The sequence below is a fragment of the Salmo salar genome, chromosome 18, assembly GCF_965601325.2.
Source record: "Salmo salar chromosome 18, fSalSal1, whole genome shotgun sequence".
NCBI classification, from domain to species: domain Eukaryota; kingdom Metazoa; phylum Chordata; class Actinopteri; order Salmoniformes; family Salmonidae; genus Salmo; species Salmo salar.
In genome coordinates, this window is record NC_138308.1 from 65571111 (window position 1) to 65594251 (window position 23141).

Here is a 23141-nt window from a genome sequence, read left to right on the forward strand (position 1 = left end):
CACCCATGGCGGGGATGGGAAACAACCTCCACACCCCTCTACCGAGGTCAACCTGTCCCAGGAATTAAAGGGAAAGTTTGGCACCTCGCAGCATAGAGACCCAGACCTAAGGGATGCCATGAGGAAGGTGAAGGTGATCGACGGGAGGAACGTCAACTGATCAGGTGAGCCCTCTCTTCCTTACTATGCCATCAGGTGGGGTCTTCTTATATTGGGTCATGCAACGAAGGGGGGAAAACCAGGAATTACTAATGGTGCCTAGACCATACAGGGATACAGTCCTACAGTCTGCCCATTCCCACGTCCTAGGAGGACACCTGGCATGGGACAAAACTATCGACAGAATCATGCAAAGATTCTATTCTCCCCGTGTCACCCGGGATGTGGCCAGGTATTGTAGGACGTGTGACCAATACCAGCGTACAGCCCCACGACCACACCTATGTAACCCTTTGATTCCTCTCCCCATTATAGAGACCCCCTTTGAATGCATAGCTATGGACCTCGTGGGACCTCTCCCCAAATCCACCAGAGGACACGAGTACATCCTTGTGGTCGTAGATTACGCTACCAAGTTCCCAGAGGCCATACCCCTGCATAACATGTCGTCAAAGGGAATTGCCAAGGATTTGTTCATGATGTTCTCTCGGGTGGGCCTCCCCAAGACGATCCTAACCGATCAGGGAACCCCGTTCATGTCCCGGTTGATGAAGGACTTGTGCCGGTTGTATCAGGTTCAACAGCTACGTACAAGCATATTCCACCCTCAACAGACGGGTTGTGCGAACGCTTGAACAAAACGATCAAAAGCATGTTGAGAAGAGTGGTGTCCAGGGACTGGAAAAATTGGGACGTGCTTCTGTGGCGGATGAATCAGAATTAGTTGGGTACCATAGATTATTAAAATATGTTTTATTTGCATAATATGCTTATGTGAGATACTTGTCATTAGAATGTATCCATTTGGATAATGAATGTTGGCAGTTGCACTTTTCCCTTAGCTGGGGCTCAGTCACTTGGGGCCCAGAGAGGAGAGAGATCAGGCTTGTCTTTCACATATTCCTGGTGCTATGCAGAATATCAGGAAGGGAGGAGGACAGAATGGAACATTGTCTACATATGTGTGTGTGTGTCTTACTGAGGATGGGCCTCTATGAGATAGCACCGACAGAGGAGATTTACAATGTCTTTGGGTAATAAAGCCTAAAGAGCATTCCAGATAACATGAGCTAATGGTTCTGTTCTATACCGTACCAGGGAGAGACGGTTCCAGTTTGGAGTAGGAGGACCAGACACCGGTCTATACAATGAAAACTGTTGACACAGCAGTTGCTGTCTGCTATGTTTTATAGATATCTTTCATACAAAACTTAACTAGTATGGGCTATGTGGAACGTGTAGCCAGGGAAATAGCAGGGCGGCAAATTCAAAACAGTAAAAATCTCATAATTCAAATTTCTCAAACATACAACTATTATGCACCATTTTAAAGATACACTTCTCCTTAACTTGTTATGGATAGGGGGCAGTATTTTCACGGCCGGATAAAAAACTTACCCGATTTAATCTGATTATTACTCCTGACCAGAAACTAGAATATGCATATAATTAGTAGCTTTAGATAAACAACACTCCAAAGTTTCTAAAACTGTTTGAATGGTGTCTGTGAGTATAACAGAACTCAAATGGCAGGCCAAAACCTGAGAAGATTCTGTACAGGAAGTACCCTGTCTGACCATTTCTTGGCCCGTCTTTGTCATCTCTATCCAAAACAAAGGATCTCTGCTGTAACGTGACACTTTCTAAGGCTCCCATAGGCTCTCAGAAGGCGCCAGAACGTTGAATGATGACTCTGCTGTCCATGGCTGAAAAACAGTAACGCATTTGGTAAGTAGTCGATCTGAGAACAATGAGACGGGCGCGCGTGTGCACGTGAAGAGTCCATTTTAGATTTTGAGTCTTTGAACGGATAGGACGTCTCCCGGTCGGAATATTATCGCTTTTTTACGAGAAAAATCGCATAAAAATTGATTTTAAACAGCGTTTGACATGCTTCGAAGTACGGTAATGGAATATTTTGAGATTGCGCATCATTGAAAGTCAAGGGCTTTTGCAAAGCTCTTATTATTAAATATGTAGTTTAACAAGAACTCTGACTGGTGTGTGGAGTTTGCAACTCTCCTCATTTGGGAATGCAGAAATTAGCCACCACACTTCTCCCACACTTAATGTTTGCCCTGCGAGAAGTACCCCAGGCGTCCACTGGATTCTCCCCATTTGAATTGCTCTACGGCAGGCCCTGTCGAGGGGTCCCCGACTTAGCCAAGGAGAACTGGGAGACCCAACCATGCCCCTTTTGGTTCACAATAGAACATGTTACCCTGATGAGAGACTGCCTGTCGGCAGTGTGGCCCATAGTAAAATAGCATATGGAGAAGGCTCAAAGGACCCAAAGCCGGGCCTACGATAAATCTGCAACACTCTGTGAGTACACCTTGGGAGAGAAAGTGATGGTGCTCTTGCCCACGGCTGAACACCACTTGCTGGTGCAGTGGAGGGGGCCCTACGAGGTAATGAAAAGGGTCTCACCGGTCAATTACCTCATCAAGCAACCTGACAGGAGGAAGAAGGTCCATATAAACCTGTTGAAGAAGTACCATGGAAGAGAGGAAGGGGTGGCTTTGATGGCCCTGGAGGGCAAAGGAAAAGAGAAGGCTCTACCACAGGTGCGCCGTGGCAAAACTCTCCTGCCGGAGCAGTCGAGACAGCTAGACAAGCTGATTATGAACCTCGGCCGGGTATTCTCTCCATTCCCTAGACAAACAGATGTCCTGTTACACCATATCCACACTGAACCCGGCAAGAAGGTGCATATCCGGCCTTACAGGATATCTGAGGCCCGCCGGGTCATCTTTAAGGACGAGGTAAGGGAGATGGTGAGGATGGGTGTGATCGAGCCCTCTACGAGTGAGTGGTCCAGTCCCATAGTCCTGGTCCCCAAACCCGATGGTAGTATGAGACTCTGCAAACAACTTTAGGGGCCTGAATGCCATCTCTATATTTGACGTGTATCCCATGCCCCGCGTGGATGAACTATTGGAGCGCTTAGGAAAGGCCAAGTTCATCACCATCATGGAATTAACGAAGGGATATTGGCAAGTGCTGGTGGCTCCGGAGAATCGCCCAAAGACTGCCTTCACCACACCGGATGGGCTTTTTCAGTATGTAAGGATGCCCTTCGGACTGCATGGTGCTGCTACAACTTTCCAACGCCTCATGGACGCCATTCTATGGCCCCATCAAAAGTACGCAGCGGCATACATAGACGATGCGGTCATCCACAGTGAGGACTGGGATAGTCACCTCCTGCGACTATGGGCGGTGCTCATGAGCCTAGAAGGCACAGGGTTGACAGCCAATCCAAAAAAATGCTGCCTGGGTCTGTCCGAAGCAGAATACCTGGGGTACACCGTGGGGAATGGGAAAATACACCCACAGGCAGAGAAGACCAGGGCAATTCGGGACTGGCCTCGACTCCGGACAAAGTGGGATGTTCGGGCTTTTTTAGGGATAATGGGATATTATCGCCGTTTCATCCCTGTATATGCAACCATTGCCAACCCCCTCACAAACCTCATCAAGAAAAACTTGCCAAGCCGGGTAACGTGGAAAGACGAGACGGAAGATGCCTTTCAATTGCTAAAAGATGGCCTGTGTTCTGATCCCGTCCTACAGGCTCCGGACTTCTCACAAGAGTTCATTGTGCAGGTAGACGCCTCGGATACAGGGCTCGGGGCCGTCCTAGATCAGGGTGAAGGCGAAGCAGAGAGGCCTATTCTCTTCATAAGTAGGAAGCTCAGTGATCGGGAACAGAGATATGCTACCGTAGAAAAAGGGGCCCTAGCCATTAACCTCTATGGGCTAGGTGGGACGCAGGCGTCCCACCCGTGGTGCACTCCATCAACAGCAGGTGCATTTCAAGAGCGGCAAATTTGAATCCAAATAAATGTCAAAATTCAAATTTTTCAAAAATACAACTATGTTACACCATTTGAAAGATAAACATCTCCTTAATCTAACCACGTTTTACGATTTCAAAAAGGTTTTACGGCGAAAGCATAAATTTAGAGTATGTTAGGACAGTACATTTACAAGAGTTGTGTGTAATGTTTTGTCAAGTCAAAGACAGGGTCACCAAAACCATAAAACCAGCTAAAATGATACACTAACCTTTTACAATCTCCATCAGATGACACTCCTAGGACATTATGTTAGACAATGCATGCATTTTTAGTTCTATCAAGTTGATATTTATATCCAAAAACAGCGTTTTACTATGGCATTGATGTTGAGGAAATCGTTTCCCTCCAATAACCGGCAGTCAAGTCAGCATCACAAATTAAATAATTAAAATTAGAAAACATTGGTAAAATATTATATTGTCATTTAAAGAATTATAGATTTACATCTTTTGAACGCAATCAACTTGCCAGATTTAAAAATAACCTTACTGGGAAATCACACTTTGCAATAATCTGAGCACTGCGCCCAGAAAAATACGCGTTGCGATACAGACTAGACGTCATGTTGGGGAGATCTAAAATCGAAAATACTATGTAAATAATCCATTACCTTTGATTCTCTTCATCAGATGTCACTTCCAGGTATCACAGGTCCATAACGAATGTAGTTTTGTTCAAAAAAGCTCATCATTTATGTCCAAAAATCTCCGTCTCGTTAGCACATGATGTAAGCCAGCCGGACTTCTCGTCATGAACGAGGGGAAAAAATATATTTCCGTTCGTTCAAACATGTCAAACGTTGTATAGCATAAATCATTAGGGCCTTTTTTAACCAGAACATGAATAATATTCAAGGTGGACGAATGCATAGTCTTTTATAACGTATTGGAACGAGGGTACCCAACATGAAGTAGCGCGCCAGGTGTCTAATGGGACATCACCGTTCCATGGCTCTTGTTCGGTCAGATCTCCCTCCAGAAGACTCAAAACACTTTGTAAAGGCTGGTGACATCTAGTGGAAACAATAGGAAGTGCCAAAATATTCCTAAACCCCTGTGTTTTTCAATGGGATAGGTTTAAAGTCAATACAACACATCAGGTATCCACTTCCTGTCAGAAAATGTCTCAGGGTTTTGCCTGCCAAATGAGTTCTGTTATACTCACAGACACCATTCAAACAGTTTTGGAAACTTTAGAGTGTTTTCTATCCATATATAATAAGTATATGCATATTCTAGTTACTGGGTAGGATTAGTAACCAGATTAAATCGGGTACATTTTTTTTATCCAGACGTGCAAATGCTGCCCCCTAGACCCAACAGGTTAACCTGTTAGGGCTAGGGGGCAGCATTGACACGGCTGGATAAAAAACATACCCGATTTAATCTGGTTACCACTCCTACTCAGTAACTAGAATATGCATATACTTATTACATATGGATAGAAAACACCCTAAATTTTCTAAAACTGTTTGAATGGTGTCTGTGAGTATAACAGAACTCAAATGGCAGGTCAAAACCTGAGAGATTCCTTTACAGGAAGTGGCCTGTCTGACCATTTCTGGAACTTCTTTGCCATCTCTATCATTTACTAAGGATCTCTGCTCTAACGTGACACTTCCCACGTCTTCCATAGGCTCTCATAGCCCGGGAAAAAAGAGAATGTCGTCATTCCAGCCCCAGGCTGAAACACATTATCGCCTTTCTCAAGTGGCCCATCAAGAGACACTAGCTTATGCGCGTGACCCCGACCGCCCCCGCCTTTGGGATTTTTTCCTCTGTTTGCCGAAAAGGAGATTCCCTGTCGGAATTTTACCGCTTTTCTACGAGAAAAATGACGTAAAAATTGATTTTAAACAGCGGTTGACATGCTTCGACGTACGGCAATTGAATACTTTGAATTTTATTGTCAGGAATTGCGCCAAGCGCGCGACACTTCTTTACTATTTCGGATAGTGTCTGGAACGCACGAACAAAACGCCGCTATTCGGATATAACGATGGATTATTTTGGACCAAACCAACATTTGTTATTGAAGTAGACGTCCTGGGTGTGCATTCTGACGAAGACAACAAAAGGTAATGACATTTTTATAATAGTAAATATGATTATGGTGAGTGCTAAACTTGCCGGATGTCTAAATAGCGAGCCCGTGATGCCTGGGCTATATACTTAGAATATTGCAAAATGTGCTTTCACCAAAAAGCTATTTTAAAATCGGACATATCGAGTGCATAGAGGAGGTCTGTATCTATAATTCTTAAAATAATTGTTATGCTTTTTGTGAACGTTTATCGTGAGTAATTTAGTAAAATGTTAGCGAATTCCCCGTAAGTTTGCGGGGGGTATGCTAGTTCTGAACGTCACATGCTAATGTAAAAAGCTGGTTTTTGATATAAATATGAACTTGATTGAACAAAACATGCATGTATTGTATAACATAATGTCCTAGGGTTGTCATCTGATGAAGATCATCAAAGGTGAGTGCTGCATTTAGCTGTCTTCTGGGTTTTGGTGACATTATATGCTGGCTTGAAAAATGGGTGTCTGATTATTTCTGGCTTGGTACTCTGCTGACATAATCTAATGTTTTGCTTTCGTTGTAAAGCCTTTTTGAAATCGGACAGTGTGGTTAGATTAACGAGAGTCTTATCTTTAAATGGCTGTAAAATAGTCATATGTTTGAGAAATTGAAGTAATAGGATTTTGAAGATTTTGAAAATCGCGCCACAGGCTGGCAGTGGATGTTACGTAGGTGGGACGAATTCGTCCCGCCGGTCCCATAGAGGTTAATCTAACCACGTTTTACGATTTCAAAAAGGTTTTACGGCGAAAGCATACATTTAGAGTATGTTAGGACAGTACATTTACAAGAGTTGTGTGTAATGTTTTGTCAATTCAAAGACAGGGTCACCAAAACCATAAAACCAGCTAAAATGATGCACTAACCTTTTACAATCTCCATCAGATGACACTCCTAGGACATTATGTTAGACAATGCATGCATTTTTAGTTCTATCAAGTTCATATTTATATCCAAAAACAGCGTTTTACTATGGCATTGATGTTGAGGAAATCGTTTCCCTCCAATAACCGGCAGTCAAGTCAGCATCACAAATTAAATAATTAAAATTAGAAAACATTGGTAAAATATTATATTGTCATTTAAAGAATTATAGATTTACATCTCTTGAACGCAATCAACTTGCCAGATTTAAAAATAACCTTACTGGGAAATCACACTTTGCAATAATCTGAGCACTGCGCCCAGAAAAATACGCGTTGCGATACAGACTAGTCGTCATGTTGGGGAGATCTAAAATCGAAAATACTATGTAAATAATCCATTACCTTTGATTCTCTTCATCAGATGTCACTTCCAGGTATCACAGGTCCATAACGAATGTAGTTTTGTTCAAAAAAGCTCATCATTTATGTCCAAAAATCTCCGTCTTGTTAGCACATGATCTAAGCCCGCCGGACTTCACTTCATGAACGAGGGGAAAAAATATATTTACGTACGTTCAAACATGTCAAACGTTGTATAGCATAAATCATTAGGGCCTTTTTTAACCAGAACATGAATAATATTCAAGGTGGACGAATGCATACTCTTTTATAACGTATTGGAACGAGGGTACCCAACGGGGTAATAAAGGTAATACAACACATCAGGTATCCACTTCCTGTCAGAAAATGTCTCAGGGTTTTGCCTGCCAAATGAGTTCTGTTATACTCACAGACACCATGCTCCCCTCATGTGGATGGCTGGTAAGAGAAACAATAACAACAGAATAGCCAGATGGTTTCTTGCTTTACAACCGTTTTCTTTCCAGGTCATCCACAGGGCTGGATCGAGGAACGGGAATGCAGACGCGCTGTCCCGACGCGACCAAGACGGTGCGTCTGGTGCACGACCCTGCGGTCTGGTCCTGAGGGGGAAGGTATGTGGAAGCACCACCAGAGGGCAGGCTGGGCTCACGGATAGTAGCCCAACCAGGCATGTGAGTCAATGTGACCAGAGACAATTAATCACAGCTGACGGTACTAATGACTTACTCTCTTTTCCCTACAAGAGGGAGGAGGGAACCAGCAAAGGGGGGAGAGGAAGAAGATAAACTATCTCTGGAGGATGGCCACCAAGGGAGGGGAACTATCCACAAAGAACCATTAAGACGGTGACAAACCTGTGTTTTTTGTTGTTGTTATAGTTTAACCTGTTGGGAATAGGGGGCAGTATTTGCACGGCTGGATAAAAAACGTACCCGATTTAATCTGATTACTACTCCTGCCCAGTAACTAGAATATGCATATAATTATTGGCTTTGGATAGAAAACACCCTAAAGTTTCTAAAACTGTTTAAATGGTGTCTGTGAGTATAACAGAACTCATATGGCAGGCAAAAACCTGAGAAGATTTCAAGCAGGAAGTGGCCTGTCTGACAAGGTGTCGTTCTTCTTGTCTCTGTTTATTGAAGAGTGAGGATCTTAGCTATAATGTGACACTTCCTACGGCTGCCATAGGCTCTCAGAAGGCGGCAAAATGCTGAATCGTGGCTTTGCAGGCTCTGGCTGAAAAAAGTAGCGCGTTTGTGTAGTGGCTGGTTACAGTACTGTGAGACTCAGGCTCGTGCCCGCATCGACCGAAAGCGTTCTTTTCCTTTGTCTGTTTACCTAAAAGGATATTCCCGGTCGGAATATTATCGCTTTTTTACGAGAAAAATGGCATAAAAATGGATTTTAAACAGCGGTTGACATGCTTCGAAGTACGGTAATGGAATATTTCGATTTTTTTTGTCACGAATTGCGCCATGCGCGCGACCCTTATTTACCATTTCGGATAGTGTCTGGAACGCACAAACAAAACGCCGCTATTCGGATATAACGATGGATTATTTTGGACCAAACCAACATTTGTTATTGAAGTAGAAGTCCTGGGAGTGCATTCTGACGAAGACAACAAAAGGTAATCAAACTTTTGTAATAGTAAATCTGATATTGGTGAGTGCTAAACTTGCCAGGTGTCTAAATAGCTAGCCCGTGATGGCTGGGCTATGTACTTAGAATATTGCAAAATGTGCTTTCACCAAAAAGCTATTTTAAAATCGGACATATCGAGTGCATAGAGGAGTTCTGTATCTATAATTCTTAAAAAATTGTTATGCTTTTTGTGAACGTTTATCGTGAGTAATTAAGTAAATTGTTAGTGAATTCGCCGGAAGTTTGCGGGGGGTATGCTAGTTCTGAACGTCACATGCTAATGTAAAAAGCTGGTTTTTGATATAAATATGAACTTGATTGAACAAAACATGCATGTATTGTATAACATAATGTCCTAGGGTTGTCATCTGATGAAGATCATCAAAGGTTAGTGCTGCATTTAGCTGTCTTCTGGGTTTTTGTGACATTATCCTGTTAGGGCTAGGGGGCAGTATTGACACGGCTGGATAAAAAACATACCCGATTTAATCTGGTTACCACTCCTACCCAGTAACTAGAATATGCATATACTTATTACATATGGATAGAAAACACCCTAAAGTTTCTAAAACTGTTTGAATGGTGTCTGTGAGTATAACAGAACTCAAATGGCAGGTCAAAACCTGAGAGATTCCTTTACAGGAAGTGGCCTGTCTGACCATTTCTTGAACTTCTTTTCCATCTCTATCTTTTACTAAGGATCTCTGCTCTAACGTGACACTGGCCACGTCTTCCATAGGCTCTCAGAGCCCGGGAAAAAACAGAATGTCGTCGTTCCAGCCCCAGGCTGAAACACATTATCGCCTTTCTCAAGTGGCCGATCAAGGGACTCTGGGCTTATGCGCGTGACCCGACCGCCCCCGCCTTTGTGATTTTTTCCTCTGTTTGCCGAAAAGGAGATTCCCTGTCGGAATATTATCGCTTTTCTACGAGAAAAATGGCGTAAAAATTGATTTTAAACAGCGGTTGACATGCTTCGAAGTACGGTAATGGAATATTTAGAATTTTATTGTCACGAATTGCGCCATGCGCGCGACACTTCTTTACTATTTCGGATAGTGTCTGGAACGCACGAACAAAACGCCGCTATTCGGATATAACGATGGATTTTTTTGGACCAAACCAACATTTGTTATTGAAGTAGCAGTCCTGGGAGTGCATTCTGACGAAGACAACAAAAGGTAATCAAACTTTTATAATAGTAAATATGATTATGGTGAGTGCTAAACTTGCCGGGTGTCTAAATAGCGAGCCCGTGATGCCTGGGCTATGTACTTAGAATATTGCAAAATGTGCTTTCACCAAAAAGCTATTTTAAAATCGGACATATCGAGTGCATAGAGGAGGTCTGTATCTATAATTCTTAAAATAATTGTTATGCTTATTGTGAACGTTTATCGTGAGTAATTTTGTAAAATGTTTGCGAATTCCCCGGAAGTTTGCGGGGGGTATGCTAGTTCTGAACGTCACATGCTAATGTAAAAAAAAGCTGGTTTTTGATATAAATATGAACTTGATTGAACAAAACATGCATGTATTGTATAACATAATGTCCTAGGGTTGTCATCTGATGAAGATCATCAAAGGTGAGTGCTGCATTTAGCTGTCTTCTGGGTTTTGGTGACATTATATGCTGGCTTGAAAAATGGGTGTCTGATTATTTCTGGCTTGGTACTCTGCTGACATAATCTAATGTTTTGCTTTCGTTGTAAAGCCTTTTTGAAATCGGACAGTGTGGTTAGATTAACGAGAGTCTTGTCTTTAAATAGCTGTAAAATAGTCATATGTTTGAGAAATTGAAGTAATAGGATTTTTAAGGTATTTGAAAATCGCGCCACTGGATTAGACTGGCTGTTGCGTAGGTGGGACGAATTCGTCCCGCCTAGCCCAGAGAGGTTAAACATTCACAGTGTAGGTTGGAAAAAGTATGTGAACCCCTAGGCTAATGTCTCCTCCAAAAGCTATTTGGAGTCAGGAGTCAGCTAACCTGGAGTCCAATCAATGAGACGAGATTGGAGATGTTGGTTAGAGCTGCCTTGCCCTATAAAAACACAAACACAACTTGAGTTTGCTATTCACAAGAAGTATTGCCTGATGTGAACCATGCCTCGAACAAAATAGATCTCAGAAGATTAAGATTAAGAATTGTTGACTTGCATAAAGCTGGAAAGGCTTACACAAGTATCTCTAAAAGCCTTGATGTTCATCAGTCCACAATAAGATAAGTTGTCTATAAATGGAGAAAGTTCAGCGCTGTTGCTACTCTCCCTAGGAGTGGCTGTCCTGCAAATATGACTGCAAGAGCACAGCACAGAATTCTCAGGTTAAGAAGAGTCCTAAAGTATCAGCTGAAGACTTACAGAAATCTCTGGAACATGCTAACATCTCTGTTGACGAGTCTATGATACATGAAACACTAAAAAAGAATGGTGTTCATGGCAAGAACACCATGGAAGAAGCCACTGCTGCCAAAAAAACATTGCTAAACGTTTGAAGTTTGCAAAAGTGCACCTGGATGTTCCACAGCGCTACTGGCAAAATATTCTGTGGACAGATGAAACTACAGTTGAGTTGTTTGGAAGGAACACACAGCAATATGTGTTGAAAGGAAAGGCACGGCACACCAACATCAAAACCTCATCCCAACTGTAAAGTATGGTTGAGGGAGGATCATGGTTTGGGGCTGCTTTGCTGCATCAGGGCCAGTACAGCTTGCTATCATTGACGGAAAAATGAATTCCCAAATTCATCGACGGAAAAATGAATTCTCAAGTTGATCAAATTTATCAACACATTTTGCAGGAGAATGTTAGGCTATCTGTCCGCCAAGCTCAACAGAAGTTGGGTGATGCAACAGGACAACGACCTAAAACACAGAAGTAAATCAACAACAGAATGGCTTCAACAGAAGAAAATACACCTTCTGGAGTGGCCCAGTCAGAGTCCTGACCTCAACCTGATTGAGATGCTGTGCATGACCTCGAGAGCAGTTCACACCAGACATCCCAAGAATATTGCTGAACTGAAGCAGTTTTGTAAAGAGGAATGGTCCAAAATTCCTCCTGACCGTTGTGCAGGTCTGATCCGCAACTACAGAAAACATTTGGTTGAGGTTATTGCTGCCAAAGGAGAGTCAACCAGTTGTTAAATCCAAGGGTTCACATACTTTTTCCACCCTGCACTGTCAATGTTTACACCGTGTGTTCAGTAAAGACATGAAAACGTATAATTGTTTATGTGTTTAACTTCTTATGGGTATGTGGGACGCTACTGTCCCACCTGGCCAACATCCGGTGAAATTGCAGAGCGCCAAATTCAAAAACAGAAATACTCATAATAAAAATTAATAAAACATACAAGTATAATTGTTTATGTGTTTAACTTCTTATGGGTATGTGGGACGCTACCGTCCCACCTGGCCAACATCCGGTCAAATTGCAGAGCACCAAATTCAAAAACAGAAATACTCATAATAAAAATTCTGAAAACATACAAGTGTTATACTTGTATGGCTTTACGGCGAAAGCATACAATGCGATGATCTGAGGACAGCGCCCAGCACACAAACATTACAAACAGTTACCAGCCAAGTATTGGAGTTACAAAAAGTCAGAAATAGTGATAAAATTAATCACTTACCTTTGATGATCTTCATATGGTTGCACTCACAAGACTCCGTTTCCCAATAAATGTTTGTTTGGTTCGATAAAGTCCCTCTTTATAACCAAAAACCTCTGTTTTGTTGGCGTGTTTTGTTCAGTAATCCAATGGCTCAAAGGCAGTCACAACAGGCAGACGAAATATCCAAATAGTATCAGTAAAGTTCGTAGAAACATGTCAAACGATGTTTCTAATCACTCCTCAGGTTGTTTTTAGTCATAATAATCAATAATATTTCAACCGGACAATAGCTTCGTCAATATAAAAGAAAAACAAGAAAGGGGCGCTCTCGGTCGCACGCAGAAAACAGGTCTGGGGACTTTCCACTATCCACTTACTCAGAGTGGTCTTACTCCCTCATTTTTCTGAATACAAGCCTGAAACAATTTCTAAAGACTGTTGACATCTAGTGTAAGCCATAGGAAGTGCAATTTGTGTCCTAAGTCATGGGATACTGTACAGACATTCAATATAAAACTACAAACATAAAAAAATCCTGCTTCCTGGATGGATTTTTCTCAGCCTGCCATATCAGTTCTGTTATACTCACAGACATTGTTTTAGACTGTTTTCTATCCAAATCGACCAATTATATACATATCCTAGCTTCTGGGCCTGAGTAACAGGCAGTTTACTTTGGGCACGCTTTTCATCCGGAGGTGGAAATAGTGCCCCCTATCCTAGTGAGGTTAAGCAGACTGTGTTTGTCTATTGTTGTGGCCTTGATGAAGATCAGGCATTTTATGACCAATTTATGCAGAAATTCAGGTATTTCCATACTTTTTCTTGCCACTGTATATATTTAAAATATTTTTTCTTTCTTTCATTCAGACAGTCTTTGCACTTTGAAACCCATGCCGACGGTGACGTATAGCACCACCCACCGGTTGAAACGTTGGGAAAAGAATGTGTCCCTTGTGTCAAGTTGAGCTAGCTAACTAGCTGGCAAACTTTAGCTAGCAAACTTCAGCTAGCTAGCTTAGCTAAGAAAACATAAAGTAATTCAACATTGAATAGCAATAAAGATACTTATAAACAAGTCAAGATACCTACCCAGCAGCTGCTGAAAATATTCTTCCACTTCCCAGCCTCTTCAAGAACATATTTACTAAGATAGTCTGAGCTTCATGTGTCTCACTCAACAGCATGAGGTGGGTGTCTGAAACAGTTCCTTTGAATTTACAGTAGGCAAAAACTATTACTGTAAAGGAATACAGTATATTAGAGTACTTTTTACACGTTTCCAATTACAGTTAATTACAGTATTTGTTTTTGCATTTTACCCATAATGCAGTGCAATCTACAGCATGAATGCTGTAAAACACATTTCCTGTGTTTTTACTGTCAAAATTACAGAAAAGTCAATGTGTGAGCCTAGTGATCACTGAAAATCTTCACTGGACACACCGCTTGAGATCTGATCTCATAACTCTAATGTCCATTCTCTCATTGACATACAGCACATGGACTTATTGAGAGAGACACACAGAGAGAGAGAGAGAGAGAGAGAGAGAGAGATGATTGTTGGAGTGATCTGGAACATGCCGAAACACCCACAATGTATCAGATAATGTATCGGTATATGAAGCAACCATACAAGCAACAGTACCTGTCACACAAAAGTGTTATCAAGGAGAAGTGGGAATCGGCTGTGTGTGTGGGAGTTTAACTGCACTCCAAAGCGATCTCTTCTGACACCCCCCATTCCTGGCACCATTTCACAACTACAGATTGCAGCTCTCGCCAGCCAAAAATATTGCTTGCAACTGCGACATAGGATGCCAAAAATGTGAGGGTTATTGGGAGTAGGAGAATGTGGCTTTCCACGTGATTTCACCTGGGCAGGGTCCAAGGCCATGCAGGCAGGCAGAGACCATCAGACACCGAGCTTTTACATGCTTTGCTGTGGGTGGCACCCTGGATATGGCTGTGAACATTCACATTTAGTTTGTATCTCTATGTGATGGCTGGAATCGCTCCTAACTAATATACACAGAGATACTAAAACGCTCTCTTTCTCTCATTCTCTCCTTCTCAATCTTCTTCACTCTCTCTATCTCTCTTTATAGTAATAGAACATTAAGCTGAACATTAAAAAGAGGTGCAATCTACATATGAAATGTAATTTGCTAGAATTAATTGGAGCCTCCCATCTGTACGTTGGGCTTTCAGAGATAATTTGTTTGGATGAATTATCCTACTGGTCCCCATTTGGGTCACTTGAAAAGCAGTTGATGTCTGCAATTAGCATTTACAATCTGTGTGTGTGTGACTGTGTGGTTGGCTCGATTAAAAGCAGATTCATAACATTAAGAAAACACTGCTATTTTATTAAAATCCTTTAGAGGGGAGCGAATATTTTCTCATAAGTGAATAAAATGACCACTTCTGAACAACATTTAAAACATTGTATTTCCAGAAACGGAACATAAACGATTTATTGAACTATATCATGCTAATGGGTCCCGAATGGCGCAGCGGTTCGTTCTGAACACAACCACTATTTTTCACTGTTCCGACCAGCAAAATAAAGTTCCGAACAGGTTCGAACCCATGAAAAGTAATGGCTTATATTGTTCCTTTATGTTCCACACCTGCTCCCAAGTGGCGCACTGCATCTCAGTGCAAGAGGCATCACTACAGTCCCTGATTCGAATACAGGCTGTATCACATCCGGCTGTGCTTGGGAGTCCCATAGGGCGGTGCACAATTGGCCCAGCGTTGTCCGGGTTTGACTGGGGTAGACCGTCATTGTAAATAAGAATTTGTTCTTAACTGACTTGCCTTGTTAAATATAAAATGGTCACAAACTATATGTAAATCCACTGAGGCTAGATAGTCATTGTCGGAGTACTCTGTCACTACGATAACATCGCCACAGTGCCCACACTGAGTAATAGCCCCATGTTTAGTGTGGGGTTTACAGTTTCCACTGCCAGGCTTGCAGAAGAGGAAAAACATTCCCTGCAGCCCCACCATTGTGGCTCATGGAGCAGAGGCACATGTACTTGGCTCTGTTTGCCCAGGCCTCAATTAAAGTGTTTAAATCAGCCACTGAGCAGCATTCTGGCTGGGCTGCAGCCAAGTCAGTCTGGGGGAGAGAGGGATGAAGGCAGGGGGTGGGGGAGGCTAGAGAGAGCATCCAGTGGCCAGCTACAGATCCAAATAATAGCTAGGTAGTGTGAGCGTAGCGGAAAGGTGGAATAAACGAGTCGGGAGCAGGTTCTTACATTGAACAAAGTTCTCTATTGAGGTATTTCTTCCTTCTCAAACAATCTCACACAATCAAGGATGATCTCACAAGGAAAACACAAATCTTCTTCTTTACAAGAACAATGAACACAAGGTGAATAACTTTTAACAGTAACATAAATTACGGGTGTGACACTGCCTTAACAATCCGTTCATGGAGAGCTGCCTTCGGGTGGTGGTGTGGATCAGTGGTTGCCATTTCCAAGAGGTAGTTTGTCCTCTTCTTCTCCCTTCTGTCCGGTAAGTCCTCTCCTTTGGAGAAGCAATCACTCTTTTCTTTTCTCCAGTCCCCCTCACTGCCGGTTCTCTCCTCTCTCTTGTAGGGAGAAGAGAATAGGTCATTAGTACCATCAGTTGTGCTTAATTGCCTCTGATCACCTTGACTCACATGCTGGGCTGGGCTACTATCCATGGGAAAAGCCTGCCCCCTGGTGGTACTTCCACATTCCTCCCCCATCAGGACCAGACAAGAGGGCCGGGCACCAGACGCGCCGTCTTGGGCGCCAGACAGGACAGCGCATCCACATTCCCGTTCCTCGATCCGGCCCTGTGGATGACATGGAAAGAGAATGGTTGTAATGCAAGAAACCATCTGGCTATGCTGTTGTTATTGTTTCTCTTACCGGCCATCCACGTGAGGGGAGCATGGACAGTAACGAGGGTGAATCTATGCCTGAGTAGGTAGTACCGGAGATACTCGAGGGCCCACTTAACCTCTATGGGCTAGGTGGGACGCAAGCGTCCCACCCGTGGTGCACTCCATCAACAGCAGGTGCATTTCAAGAGCGGCAAATTTGAATCCAAATAAATGTCAAAATTCAAATTTTTCAAACATACAACTATTTTACACCCTTTGAAAGATAAACATCTCCTTAATCTAACCACGTTTTACGATTTCAAAAAGGTTTTACGGCGAAAGCATAAATTTAGAGTATGTTAGGACAGTACATTTACAAGAGTTGTGTGTAATGTTTTGTCAATTCAAAGACAGGGTCACCAAAACCATAAAACCAGCTAAAATGATGCACTAACCTTTTACAATCTCCATCAGATGACACTCCTAGGACATTATGTTAGACAATGCATGCATTTTTAGTTCTATCAAGTTCATATTTATATCCAAAAACAGCGTTTTACTATCGCATTGATGTTGAGGAAATCGTTTCCCTCCAATAACCGGCAGTCAAGTCAGCACCACAAATTAAATAATTAAAATTAGAAAACATTGGTAAAATATTATATTGTCATTTAAAGAATTATAGATTTACATCTCTTGAACGCAATCAACTTGCCAGATTTAAAAATAACCTTACTGGGAAATCACACTTTGCAATAATCTGAGCACTGCGCCCAGAAAAATACGCGTTGCGATACAGACTAGCCATCATGTTGGGGAGATCTAAAATCGAAAATACTATGTCAATAATCCGTTTTTTATCCAGCCGTGTCAATACTGCCCCCTAGCCCTAACAGGTTAAAATGGTGTAAAATAGTCATATGTTTGAGAAATTGAAGTAATAGCATTTAAGGTATTTGAATATCGCGCCACGGGATTAGACTGGCTGTTGCGTAGGTGGGACGATTTGGTGCCACCTACTCTAGAGAGGTTAAATAAAGTTTCAATCAATCAATCAATTCCATATGTGTTATTTCATAGTTTTGATGTCTTCACTATTATTCTACAATGTAGAAAATAGTAAAAAATAAAGAAAAACCCTGTAATGAGTAGGTGTTTCCAGACTTTTAACTGGTACTGTACATATTACATACACATGCACACACACGTTTGTTTGGGAAAAAAAAAATGTAATTGTTTTAACCTGTCTGGGAACCTGGGACGTTTGCATCCCACCCTAGTCAACAGCCAGTGGAATCGCGTCGCGCGAAATACAAATACCTCATAAATGCTATAACTTCAATTTCTCAAACATGTGACTATTTTACACCATTTTATAGATACACCTCTCCTGTCCGATTTCAAAAAGGCTTTACAGCAAAAGCAAAACATTAGATTATGTTAGGAGAGTACCTTGCCAAAAATAATCACACTGCCATTTTCAAAGCAACTAGCATGCATCACAAATACCCAAAACACAGCTAAATGCAGCACTAACCTTTGACAATCTTCATCAGATGACACTCCTAGGACATCATGTTACACAATACATGCATATTTTGTTCAATAAAGTTCATATTTATATATAAAAACAGCATTTTACATTGGCGCGTGACGTTCAGAAAATATGTTCCCTCAAATGCTTCCGGTGAATCAGCGCTACAATTTACAAAATTACTATTATAAAACATTGGTCAAATATAATATTGTCATTCAAACAATTATAGACTAACATCTCGTGAATGCCACCGCATTGCCCGATTTAAAAATAACTTTACTGGGAAATCACACTTTGCAATAAACGAGGTGCTATGCTCAGAAAAATAGGCTAGGCGATACAGGTTAGCGCCATCTTGGAGTCATCTAAAATCAAATATACTATTGTAAATATTCACTTACCTTTGATTATCTTCATCAGAAGGCACTTCCAGAAATCCCAGGTCCACAACAAATTTAGTTTTGTTCGAAAAAGTTAATCATTTATGTCCCAATAGCTCCTTCTTGTTAGCGCGTTCCGAAGGCTACTCAAAATGACACCATTCAAACAGTTTTAGAAACTTTAGAGTGTTTTCTATCCAAATCTACTAATTCTATGCATATTCTAGTTACTGGGCAGGAGTAGTAACCAGATTAAATCGGGTACGTTTTTTATCTGGCCGTGCAAATACTGCCCCCTAGCCCCAACAAGATGCCATGGATCATTTAGCTATTTGATTTTTAATTTTAGGACCACTTTAGGAATCTCCAAAAAATATAAAAAATACTGAATCATTAGACGTAACGATTAAATCCACTTCAATCAGTGTAGATGAAGGTGAGGAGAACTGTTAAAGAAGGATTTTTAAGCCTTGAGACAATTAAGACATGGATTGTGCCATTCAGAGAGTAACTGGGCAAGAAAAAATATTTAAATGGCTTTGAACGGGGTATGGTAGTAGGTGCCAGGCACCCCGGTTTGAGTGTATCAAGAACTGCAACGCTGCTGGGTTTTTCACGCTCAAAAGCTTCCTATGTGTATCAAAAATGGTCCACCATTCAAAGGACATTCAGCCAACTTGACACAACTGTGGGAGTCAATTGGAGTCAATATGGGCCAGCATCCCTGTGGAATGCTTTCGACACCTTGTGGAGTCCATGCCCTGACGAATTGAGGCTGTGCTGAGGGCAAAGGGGGGTGCAACTCAAATGTAGGATGTATTTCCCTTGAAAGTAATCTTGACTGTAACGAATGGCTCAACCAGCATTTGCCCCAGTACGTTTGGGGCGCCATACCTCTTTCAAACCAGCCATACCGGCCGGGCCAGTAACTTCTCAGCGCATTTTTGGAAGGAATACTGTCCTACAGCTAGCCCATTCCCACATCCTAGGAGAACACCTGGCATGGGACAAAATGATTGACAGAATCATGCAGAGGTTCTATTGGCCCAGAACGTGGAATCTACAAGGCTGACAGCCAATCCTAAAAAATGCTGCCTGGGTCTGTCCGAAGCGGGATACCTGGGATACACCGTGGGGAACTGCCCACAGGCAGAAAACACCAGGGCAATTTGGGACTGGCCTCGAATTGGAACATCCAAACCTTATTTGGGATAACGGGATATTATCTGCTTTTCATCCCTGGATATGCAACCATTGCCACCCCCCTGACAAACCTCATCAAGAAAATCCTGACAAACCATGTAGCGTGGAAGAAAGAGACAGAAGACGCCTTCCAGTTGCTAAAAGATAGCCTGTGCTCTGATCTCCCAAGAGTTCACTCTGCAGGTATACGTCTCAGGTATACGTCTCAGGTATACGTCCCTGTGCAGGTATACGGGGCTCAGGGCCGTCCTAGCTCAGGGTGAATGCAAAGCAGAGAAACCTATTCTCTTCATAAGTAGAAAGCTCAGTGATCGGGAACGGAGATATTCTACCGTAGAGAATGAGGCCCTAGCCATTAACCTGTTAGGGCTAGGGGGCAGTATTTGCACGGCTGGATAAAAAAATGTACCCGATTTAATCTGGTTACTAATCCTACCCAGTAACTAGAATATGCATATACTTATTATATATGGATAGAAAACACTCTAAAGTTTCTAAAACTGTTTGAATGGTGTCTGTGAGTATAACAGAACTCATTTGGCAGGCAAAACCCTGAGACATTTTCTGACAGGAAGTGGATACCTGATGTGTTGTATTACCTTTAAACCTATGCCATTGAAAAACACAGGGGCTGAGGAATATTTTGGCACTTCCTATTGCTTCCACTAGATGTCACCAGTCTTTACAAAGTGTTTTGAGTCTTCTGGAGGGAGATCTGACCGAACAAGAGCCATGGAACGATGATGGCCCATTAGACACCTGGCGCGCGAGTTCATGTTGGGTACCCTCGTTCCAATACGTTATAAAAGAGAATGCATTCGTCCACCTTGAATATTATTCATGTTCTGGTTAGAAAAGGCCCTAATGATTTATGCTATACAACGTTTGACATGTTTGAACGAACGTAAATATATTTTTTCCCCTCGTTCATGACGAGAAGTCCGGCTGGCTTAGATCATGTGCTAACAAGACGGAGATTTTTGGACATAAATGATGAGCTTTTTTGAACAAAACTACATTCGTTATGGACCTGTGATACCTGGAAGTGACATCTGATGAAGAGAATCAAAGGTAATGGATTATTTACATAGTATTTTCGATTTTAGATCTCCCCAACATGACGTCTAGTCTGTATCGTAACGCGTATTTTTCTGGGCGCAGTGCTCAGATTATTGCAAAGTGTGATTTCCCAGTAAGGTTATTTTTAAATCTGGCAAGTTGATTGCGTTCAAGAGATGTAAATCTATAATTCTTTAAATGACAATATAATATTTTACCAATGTTTTCTAATTTTAATTATTTAATTTGTGACGCTGACTTGACTGCCGGTTATTGGAGGGAAACGATTTCCTCAACATCAATGCCATAGTAAAACGCTGTTTTTGGATATAAATATGAACTTGATAGAACTAAAAATGCATGCATTGTCTAACATAATGTCCTAGGAGTGTCATCTGATGGAGATTGTAAAAGGTTAGTGCATCATTTTAGCTGGTTTTATGGTTTTGGTGACCCTGTCTTTGACTTGACAAAACATTACACACAACTCTTGTAAATGTACTGTCCTAACATACTCTAAATTTATGCTTTCGCCGTAAAACCTTTTTGAAATCGTAAAACGTGGTTAGATTAAGGAGATGTTTATCTTTCAAAGGGTGTAAAATAGTTGTATGTTTGAAAAATTTGAATTTTGACATTTATTTGGATTCAAATTTGCCACTCTTGAAATGCACCTGCTGTTGATGGAGTGCACCACGGGTGGCACGCTAGCGTCCCACCTAGCCCATAGAGGTTAAAATAAAATCAAGATGAGCATCCACATTCCTACTGGGTTTTGGTCCTCCATTCCCGACGACAACCGTTACAACTGAATGAAATTTTACCACTACCTTTTTAAAACCATGTCTATCTTTATCTCCCAAACACAATTCAACAACATCAGAATTTATTTTAAAATATATATCATTTTAAGCATATTTTAACATTGAATAAACACTGTAGTTTTTTAAACACTTTTTCTGTATACCAGGCACTGTTAACTCATATCGCAGCGATTTGTCTGGCCATTTTCTCAACTTACCCCAAGGCAAAACTATATTAACCCACAAAGCTACAAGGATGCACTTAAATGCTAGGTTTAGGACCTCATAATGAAGCTTATAGAGACCCCAAATTATGTATAGAAAAATCTTAAAATTATCTACTTTAGATACAAGTATCATGAAACCTCTAACACAATATATACATTTGACTTGGTGAAAATGTGTTTTTGGACCTAACATGCTTACCACTTTTTCGACGTGGTTTTTTCCTTTACATACTCCATGAAATGATAACCTCTTCCTAAATACTTGGTGAAATTATACATTTTGTACATGGTTTCCTAGAAACACAGGTGGCTCAACGTACCCCTTTTGGCTCAACTTACCCCACTCTCCCTTACAGTACATCATGAACCTCACCTCAACCTATGATCTTACCTTGTAGTAACTTCAACCTTTTATTTCTAACCAGGGGAAATTAACCGATCACTAAATACAGCACAAAAAGAAAGGACTAAACATTCACCTCAATTCTTCCATCCCTCTCTTCCCTTTGATCTCTCTTCACCGTGCACAGAATTACCATGCTCCAGCAGAATGTACAAATTTGCATCACCTCAGGCCCCTGGTGAGTTGCATTTGTACAGGCCCCATGGGCGAGTGAACAAAAGAAGAGCAGAAGAGAAGGAGAGAGGTGTTGGCGAGGCGTCCGTGTTTCATGTGCACCTGCAGAGTTTGATGGATGACTAGGATAATGACTGATGATATCTGTGAGGCCTGGGGGAGAACACCTGAGTAGTTATATCTCTCTCTCTCTCACACACACAAACACACACGGACACACGCACACACGCACACACACATCTCTACCACAAAGATTCAAAACACAGGGATAGAAGAGTGTGGAAGATTAGATGTACCCAATCACCACCACAGACCTTAATGACATTATCTATGGTTGAAGGGAATTAATTCTGTGAATGATATGTATTAGTTAAGAACTATGACATACACAAACACACACACACACACACACACACACACACACCAAAGTCCTCCAGTCAAGACCATGAAAGATAATTTGTTATAGTCACATAACATATTGAGTGACACACACACACACACACACACACACACACACACACACACACACACACTTTATGGTCGACAATTAAACACTTATTGTGACCTTTAAAGCAAGGATCTGCAGTTTCTTTTCACAACAGAAGCCACCACAATGCTTTTGTTGTGAGAGAGAAAAAAAATTGTAAAAAAATAAATAAATGGGGGTTTGCTACGGGCAGGACATAGCCGCTGGGCTGGCCTTGGGGAAAAGTGTGGCTTCATTGTGCCTTGCTCTGGGAGCCAGTGGAGTGAGAGGAAGCGAAAGGACTCAAGCTTCTATTACTGCCACCAAAACATAGCACACACAGCCAACACGCACTGACAAGTCACAAAGTCAAAAATAAATGACCAACATTCTCCTGTT